Source organism: Pipistrellus kuhlii, unplaced genomic scaffold (assembly GCF_014108245.1).
Source record: "Pipistrellus kuhlii isolate mPipKuh1 unplaced genomic scaffold, mPipKuh1.p scaffold_m20_p_14, whole genome shotgun sequence".
Classification (NCBI taxonomy): domain Eukaryota; kingdom Metazoa; phylum Chordata; class Mammalia; order Chiroptera; family Vespertilionidae; genus Pipistrellus; species Pipistrellus kuhlii.
In genome coordinates this window covers 45098892-45106287 of record NW_023425449.1, presented here as the reverse complement: position 1 = coordinate 45106287, position 7396 = coordinate 45098892, and positions in this window count along the sequence as shown.

The following is a 7396-nucleotide window of genomic DNA, read 5'->3' as shown; positions in this document are numbered from 1 at the left end:
ATCACAGTTGGATGAGATTGATGGTCGATGCTTAATGGACATTCTACAGAGTCCAACTCCCTCCCTGTCTTAGCTTTCCATTTACGAATAAAATGTGCTCATTATTCTTGTAGTAATTTGTGCACTTGGAGATGGATCACAGAATAGAAATCTTAATAAGACATGCTAAATAAATCATGTTTTCTTTTCTTTCTGACAAAAAAAAAAAAATAAATCTGATTCAAATGTACAACTTCTGCCCTAGCTGCTTTGGCTCAGTGGATAGAGCATTGGCCTGTGTACTGAAAGGATTCCAGATTTGATTTTGGCCAATGGCACATACTTGGGTTGCAGGTTCAGTCCCTGACCCCAGTTCGGGTGTGTTCAGGAGGCAACCAATCAATTTTTCCCTCTCACATTGATGTTTATCTCTGTCTCTCCACTTCCCTTCTACTCTCAATGGAAAAAAAAAATATCCTCAGCTGAGGATTAACAACAAAATAATAAGCAAATCCTATATGATAAAAGATTAATATGCAAATCGACCAAATGGCAGAATGACCAGTAGCTATGATGTGCACTGACCACCAAGGGGCAGAAGCTAAATGCAGGAGCTGCCCCTGGTGGTCAGTGCTTTTCTACAGGGGGAGTGCTGCCCAACCGGAAACTGGGCTCAGAGCTGCTGAGTGCAATGGCAGTGGTGGGAACCTCTCTCACTTCTGTGGCAGTGCTAAGGACCCCTCGGGGGATCTCCAACTTAGGCATATCCCCCAAGGATCCCAGGCTGAGGGATACCTCCCCTCCTCCTGAGTGCACAAAATTTTGTGCACTGGGCCTCTAGTTATAAATAAAGCTAAACATCCACATGCAGGTTTTTGAGTCAACACGAGTTTCAGCACCTTCGGGTAAATGCCAAGGAGTACTATTGTTGAATTCTATGGTAAGAATATGTTTGATTTTGTGGAAAATTGCCAAACTGTCTTTCAAAATGGCTGCAGCATTTTTCATCTCCATCTACAATGAATGAGAGTTCCTGTTGCTCCCCATCCTCGTAAGTATTTGGTGTTTTTGGTGTTCTGGATTTTAGCCATTCATTAGATGTGTAGTGGTGCCTCATTATTGTTATCTCATTGTTTCAGTTTGCTTTTCCCTGATAACATATGGTGTGCAGTGGCTTTTCACACACTTATTTGCCATCTGACTATCTTCCTTGGTGAGGTGCCTGGTAAGGTCTTTGGATCATTTTTAGCCAATTGTTTCTTTACCATTGAGTTTTAAAGGTTTTTGTATATTTTAAATAACAGTTTTTAGATATGCTTTTGCAATATTTACTCTCAGTTTGTGGCTTGTCTTCTCACTCTTTGGACATTGATTTTTGCAAAGTAGAAGTGTTTAATTTCAATGAAGTCAAGTTTATTCATTATTTTCTTTTATGGATGTTGCATTTGGTGCTGTATCTACAAAGACAATACCCTAGATCATCTAGGTTTATTTCTTATATTATCTTCTGGAAGTTTTTATATTTTTTACATTTAGGTCCACTATCCATTTTATTTTTTGTGACAGATATAAGGTCTGCATTTAGATTCATTTTTTTTTACATGTAGATGGCTGTCTAGTTGTCTCAGCACTATTTGTTGAAAACAATACTTTTATTCTATTAAATTTCCTTTGCTCCTTTTTCAAAAATCAGATGGCCATATTAATGTGGGTATATTTCTAGGCTCTCTACTGTATTGCATTGGTCCATTTTTTACCAATCCTTGGCTATACTGATGACTGAATCTTCATAAAAAGTCTTGAAGTTCCCTTGCTATGAATTTTTCTCTGTCTGAAATAAACATGACTTACTCCTGCCTTCTTTTGATTAACAGTATACTTTTCTCCATCCATTTACTTTTACCTATGTTAGTTTCTAAATTTAAAGTATGCTTCTTAGAGGCAACATATAGTTTGGTCTCTTTTGATCCATTTGACAGTCTTTGAAATTCAATTGATACATTTAAATTCTTAAAGTTTAAAGTGATTATTGATATTTGTGGATGATATCTACCACTTTTTGCTTTTTTATTTTATTAAATAAACTTAGTGTGTATTTTCCAAAAATATTATTATTTCCCTAAGTTACTGAATTGACTAACATTAAATTGTTCTTAATATATTCTTTTGTTACAGGGTAGTAGGGAACTAGGAAAGTTCCAGGACAAGTGGAATAGGGACACTGAGACAGGGAAGTTAAAACAAAGCCAAACTGTGGACAATTTGCATCCAGTTTGTAAATAACAAGCCTTTATCTTCCCCAGCCAAGGACACTTGAGAGTAAATGGTTAAAAGCCTCCCTAATGAGAGAATGCTGGAAAAGAGGGGGAAAGGCAAAGGAAAAAAAGGGAGTTTTACTCCCTAATCAGAAAAGCCAGCAGGCTCAAGGCTTTGCAAGATAAGATTGCCAGGTGCTTCTTACTAATTCTTGGAAGGCCACAGCAAAGTAAAAGGGACCTTGAAAATTAATCTACACCAAAATATTCAGCAAAGGAATTTTGAAACTGATAGACAGGACAGTATATTACACCCCAGCCCCCCAATTAACCTGCCCTTCAGATTGGTTAAGAGCCCATCTGCTCTTCCTAAGCCAGATGTATAGGTCTGCTAGCTTTGCCTCTTTAATAAAGGTGCATGCTCTAACTGCTTTAATAAACTGACTTTTCACAAGGCAGTCAAGGTCTCTGGTATAAATTAATTTATATGAGAAGACAGGATTGGATTGAGGTTGGGGACAGTCCTCTCCCAGTAGCTCAGGGGGCTGTCCAGTAACACCATTCTGGTATTGGTGAAAGGTACCTCTAACATTATTATCCATCTCAGTTCTATGAAGTCTTGTGGTGATACCCCTTTATCATTCCTAATTCTGCTATCTGCATATTCTCTATTTTTCCTTTACCCATCTGGTTACAATGTTCTTTCACTGTGTAATTTCTTTTCTGACAATGGATTCTTTAGACATGTGCTATTTAATTTTTAAATATTTCAGATTTTTTTTCTAGATATTTTCTGGAAAAATATTATTTAATTTTTTTTTTAGCATAATCCCCTTATGATTAGAGAATATACTTTGAATGATTTCAACCATTTACATTTATTGAGATTCTTTTCATGCTCAGAATATGGCCTACTTTTTGAATGTTATAGATAATTTGAAAATTATGATGGAGATGATTTTGATTTTAGTTTTCTAAATGTCATTAGGATAACTTGATTGGTTCTGGTATTGCATGTTCTCCTGTTACAGAAGACAAAAGAAAAACCAAGCAAAGCTTAGAGAAATGGAGTTACACTTTATTATTACACCAGTGGGCTCAGAGAAAAAATGTCTTTCAAATTCTGGGCAACAACATGTAGGAAGTAGTCCCTTTTTATATCTTCTTCAGTCCTTTGTCTCCCAAATATAGGGTTTTCCGGCCCCCTTTGCAAGTTCTTAAAGAGCCCCATGTGCTGGGGCTTTGAGACCTTAACCAAAGGCCTGGCCTGGTGCCAGCACTGATAACATCATCTGGGGAAGGTTTATGGCCTCTCTGGAATGGGAGTAAACAGGTCTTGCAGGACCAGACAATTAAAGGACAGTGACTGGATTCAGATTGCTAGTCCCCAAAATATCTCTTTTTCCCCATCACTACAGCGTATTACTCACAAGCATTATTGTTTGTGTACCTATCAGCTCTTGAATGCTCTATTTTATCATTGTTCTTTTACTCTTACATTTTTGTTTCAGTTTTGATAATTTTCGTTGAACTTCCTTTCAGTTCACCGATTCTTTCCTCATACTTTAATCAAAGATATTCTTAATTTTTAACATTGTGTTTTTATTTTCTAGCCTTTCCTTTAACTCTTTATAAAAGTTTCCATCTCTCTGCTACAATTTCCCGTTGTCCATATATGTTTTCTCACCCTGGGCCTTACATTACTTCACATATTAATCATGGTTATATCTGAGTCTCTATCTAATATAATCAACATTATAATTTCTCTGGGTGTGCTTTTTGTTGTTTGTTTTATTTGGTTTATTGTTGTTTCCTCCTTCCATAGGTTATTCTCATGTGCTTTGCTTTTGTGAATGTCGCGTAATTGTTGATGGGATATCGGGCCCTGTAAGTATAAGAACAGCAGAGGCTGAGGTTAATAATATCTACATCTAGAAATGGGCAGACCTGGCCTCCTTCCGGCCCTTAGTGGAGAGGGTCAGCATTGTGTCAACCAGTCTGAAGTGGCTCTGCCTTTGCTTTGCTGCTGTAAGCACCTACAGGAGGCCTCCCAGCTCCTCAGTTGCATGCTGCTGCTATCTCCTACGGAAGACAGGCCTGGAGGCCCTTGCATTTTGTAATGCTTTGCACCTCTGCCTCACAGGTAGCATTTTCTCAGCATTCTCACTCTTCCCACTACGGTGGCGGAATTCTGCCTCTTATCAGTGCAGGAGCCTGGATGGAAGCCAATTTTCCTCTCCCCTCTCAGGCAGTACATGCCATGACAGGAATCCTCAGTGTGTTTTAATCAGTTTGGGGAGGGGCGGGGAAGGGCGGATCTTCTGCCCGTCCCCTCGTAGGTCTTTGAACCACATTTGAGTCAACACAGACAAAATGATAACCCTTCTAAATGTACTAGGATTAATCTAGTGAAAGATCAATTGCTGGGTTTAAAATCATTTGAGGCAAATGCCTAGTGCCAGGCTCCATCACTTAAATGATCCTCAATTTTTAAAACGGTGAGCTCATTAAAGCACTTGTTTCCTCCGAAAGCTTATGGAGTGTAATTTTTATAAACAATTAGTGCAATGAAGAGGAACATGATCAGACAACAATGCCACATTTGCAAGCACTGGTCTAATGAAAAATGTCACAATATTTCATTGATGAAAAATTCAGGAGGTATTACAGCCTGCTTTATAAATAGAAATTAAATTTATAGTGCCAATGAATAAATGAAACTCCCAGTTGATAAGCAATTATCCTAAGGGGCGAAATCCACTGTGACATGTGCCAGTTGGCAAGGAGTCCCCCAGCTGGCAGTGCGCAGCCTGAATGCGCAGCCTCGCTGAGTGGTCCTCGGACGGTGGAGGGGCCCTGTGGACCACGTGGCTGACACACGTTATGAGAGTGTTGGCAAGAGTTGTGTTCGGTCTATTCTGTATCCACTCTGTAAGAACACAATGAAAAGGAAATAAGATTCATTTTATTAAAACACATTTGTGTCTATAAACCCTGTCTGTTGACTTTTTCAAATTTCATGGACATGTTCATATGCTGTTAAAATGTGAACATTGCTAGAAAAAAATAAGTTTGGTTCTTTTGTACCCAGAAATTATAGGCTAAACTCATGCTGAAATTTCAGGAGAAATGTTCATTTTGTTGAGGTTAAATACATTTGAGTTGCTAAACTGCAGAGAGCAGTGATCCTGTAAGGCAAGCAAGTCAAACTCGCGGCCAGCAGGCAGCACGCCTTGTATAAGGCCAGGGAAGAGAAGCAGGAGGAAGAGTTTAAGAAACTAGTTAAGTCTCACCTGGGGATGGACTCTAACCACAGAACACACCTTCACATTGTGGGGGCAGTTTCCAGAAGAATTCGGAGAATCCACAGAGGAAAGGGCCAGAGCACTGGCTCCTAGCAGGTGACTGACCTCCAGATGTGCTGAGCTCTACACAGACATTTCACTGCGGTGTGCTGACATGTTGACATGCGTGATAGAAACCTGGTAACACAGGAAAGGTTTCTGTTTGTTGCGTGTTTGAATCAAGCAAAACTATGCAATTCTCAGAGTGCTCCTCTCCAGTTATGTCCAACACCATCTATGCTTCCTGGCTGAGACAGTTTGTGGTCAGTCCTTGGACCTGCCCTTTGTATTGGATTCCTTAACACTGTGTACGTTGTTCATAGAAGGAACTTGAATCTTAATGATATTATTTGTGATTGCTTCCTACACTGATGTATCTGAAATAATAACCAATGTCAAGTATATATCTTTTACTTAGAACAGTCTTTCCTATCTGATATCTTTTAGCTTTGTATGAGAGTAAGAGGGGCAGGTAGAGAAGATGCAATAAGGAATCAGGTTCCCTTCTTCTTTTTCAGGTGGCCAGCCTCTGGCACACCTGGCCTGAGTGTGCGCCAAGGTTCAGAGATAGAATGGGAGGATGGAGGAGAGCGCTGTGCCCAACCTCCCATCGGACTGCAGTCCTCCGGGTGTATCACTCCCAACCCTTCACCCGTCACTTGTAAACAATACTTATGCTCTTTTCCTGATTACAAAATCTCACGGATTTTTAATAGGAAATTCAGGAATACAGAGAAGCAAAATTAATATATTCAATTAGTCAATAGTAATACTATTTGATAAAATTAACAATCGTTGACAAATTTGGGAAGATGTAACAGCCTAACAAGAATAGCTCTATCATATATATAATGTGCACATATATTAAATCTCCTACAAGTAAACCTAATAAAAGTCTTGAACCACATGTTAATATAAATATACATGAATAAATATATTAATAAGTATACCGAATGTGTTCTATATTAAGTTAAATGTTTTGATTAAGATGTTTATTGAAATATTTAGAAAACTATGTTTTAAATATGTTGAATCTCACTATATATATGCAAAATTAAATACAGAATTTTATGTTAAGTCTAGGAAATATATAAAGAAATAATAATAACATTGTTGTTAAATATACAGGAATATAGGCTATCCTTTTTTTTAATATATTTTATTGATTTTTTACAGAGAGGAAGGGAGAGAGATAGAGAGCTAGAAACGTTGATGAGAGAATAACATCGACCAGCTGCCTCTTGCACATCCCCTACCGGGGATGTGCCCGCAACCAAGGTACAGAATGTTTATAAAATATTGACCGGAATCGAACCTGGGACCTTTCAGTCCACAGACCGACGCTCTATCCACTGAGCCAAACCGGTTTCGGCTAGGCTAGCCTTATTCTTGTGGTAGGACCACTTATTACATCATTTTGGATGAAACCTTGAAGTAGCCACAATGCTTTTCAAAGTATAAGCCCTAACTGTTGATACATGAGGCGGTAGGAATGTTCTGAGTCTAGCTGAGCTGTGCCTAACACATGGCTTAACCGTGTCTTAATTTTCTTAGCAACAATGATGGGCCGGGACTTCTGGCAGAGACTGTTATGTTGTGCATGTGTGTCCTGCATTTCTTATTTTAAAAGGAAACATTAGCATTGAATTTCAGTACTCTCAGCTCTTTCATTGGGTAAACATTAAAAATAAAGAACAAAATGTGGGAATTTATAATTTAACATTAAAAAGATGAACTCATTGTGTCTCATTTTGTGCAATGATAGAAAACACACCCACAGCAAGTTAGTTGCTCTGCCATACTGATTACAATACTGCT